The sequence below is a fragment of the Anneissia japonica genome, unplaced genomic scaffold (assembly GCF_011630105.1).
Source record: "Anneissia japonica isolate Jap-2015-1 unplaced genomic scaffold, ASM1163010v1 scaffold522_len1101056_cov227, whole genome shotgun sequence".
NCBI lineage: Eukaryota > Metazoa > Echinodermata > Crinoidea > Comatulida > Comatulidae > Anneissia > Anneissia japonica.
The window spans coordinates 858,926-860,906 of record NW_022756123.1 but is presented as its reverse complement, the minus strand read 5'-3'; the positions used below and the strand labels follow the sequence as shown (position 1 = coordinate 860,906).

Below are 1,981 nucleotides of genomic sequence, written 5' to 3'. Positions count from 1 at the left end.
TATGTATATGTATATATGTATATATATATTTATATATATACATATATATATATATATATATATTTGACTTCTATAAAATTATAATCTTGTCAATTCTTTGTGTAGTATACGGTATCTAATAGTGGTAATACAATAGTTCTGTCAATATTATAATATATAGGGGAAAACAGAATTAATTAGGCATTTTCAATAATGCGTGAGTCTGAGAATGTATAATACAGTAGAACCTCTATTAAGGGGACACCTTTGGGACCAGAAAAAGTGTCTCCTTAATAGGGGTGTCCTCTGAATAGGGGTACCCTTATTAAGGGGACACTAACCAAAAACGCGAAATTGTCCCCTTAATAGGGGTTTTTGGCATGTTTTCAAACGATAACATACATTCTGTATAATTTTATTTTTATTGACATAAGGTATCAGCTAAGTAGAATTATTTATTTATATGAATGTACACGAAAAACAAGGGAAAAGAAATCCCCGTGGTTAAGGGTCAATATTGACAAGATTGGCTTATGAAGTAACAGAGTATCCAGAAGGACAAACGTTTCTGTGGAGAAAATTCTGGTTTATTGCTCAAAAGGTGTTAAATTATGAAGTTGAATGAATTTTTCTTACTGTGAAACTGCTGTAGTTGTGATACAATTATGTATAAAAATAATTGTTATTTGACCAGTTGGTACACTCAGAAAGTGTCCCCGTCCCTTTAATAGGAGTGTCCCCTTAATAGGGGTCGGCCGTAGTGTTAAAAGATATATTGCCCCTCGTTTCACGGAAAAATGTCCCCTTAATAGGGGTGTCCCCTGAATAGGGGTGTCCCAAAGGAGGGGTTCTACTGTAATAGGCCTATATTTGTGTAAATGCATCTAATACAAAAAGGAATTTTTTTTATTGTTTTGACTGATTCAACACACATGAATTAATCAATATATAATTGGAATAATAATACACACATAGCGATTGGTATCCTATATTCACGAAGATAAAATTATTAATGTAAGCGTTCGAAATAATACGTGTTATGCATGAAAACATTAACGAGACGTGTCTTAATATCCCAACTAATGTTATATAGGCCCAGCCTAGATAATAAAACTCAGCAGTAAAGGGTCCAACAGATAAAGTTAGAATGTCGGAAGCACTCATGGTCTCTGGCAGGGTCTCGAAGTAAATAATTTTCTAAAGGCTAAATTCACATCGACTCCGCTTTCGGAAAACCAACCGAACCGATCAGAAAATCGGCGGTATGTAAGAATATAGGGACGTTGGAGTTCAGCGCATCGGAAACGCGGCCCGATGTGAACGCAGTTTCAGTCTGAAAACATCGTATGTAAAAATTGTACCTTTAGGCCACAACATTAGGGACTATCAGCATAATAACTTTACTTGGATCATAGGGGGTCTATGTTTGTTTGTCCGTCGATGGATTCCTATCCCCGACCCTATATTGGCGCCACCACCTGATATAATTTTGGAATATCAAGGATATGTTAAATTATGTGAATTAGTATTTTACGGGGAGATGTAAAACTACTCTCAAGTACTCACTTTTCAAGTCGTTGTCTGTCTTTCTTTTACTTAATCAATCACAAGGTCCTCTAATTTTGTAAAGTTGTTAACAAATCAAGGAAAACAATGAGAGTTGGCTATGCTCTTTTAGAACACAGGACTTACTATACGACGCATTCACAGGATCCCATAGATTGGTGGTACATGAACCCAAGAAAACTTCCTTGTGAGATTTTCGTGTGAACCTACCCATCAGGCTTTTTTCTAAGCATATTGGGTCAGTGAGTATTTTTTGTATACTGACAATGCATGGGACAATAGGCGATGATTCTTTAGACAATTTGTTAACATGTGATCCAGTGTAAACTACTTTAACTGTTTTGCAGTGAACCGTGTTTGATAAAATGAAAGTCTAGGCGTTACAGGTAAGTCTATTAACCGATCGATTACATCGATTATTAAATAATGAGCCAAT

The 1,981-nt window shown here is 35.4% G+C and overlaps 1 protein-coding gene across 1 annotated transcript in view; it reads right to left on the bottom strand.

Moving 5' to 3' along the window:
* The window catches only part of LOC117124070 (GATOR complex protein WDR24-like), a 22,239-nt gene extending 20,523 nt beyond the window's left edge, over positions 1–1,716 (bottom strand). Inside the window, exon 1 of the mRNA XM_033270201.1 lies at positions 1,672–1,716. The gene's annotated coding sequence lies outside the window, so the exon portion shown is untranslated. The remainder of the gene's footprint in view (positions 1–1,671) is intronic.
* Positions 1,717–1,981: the final 265 nt, after the last annotated feature.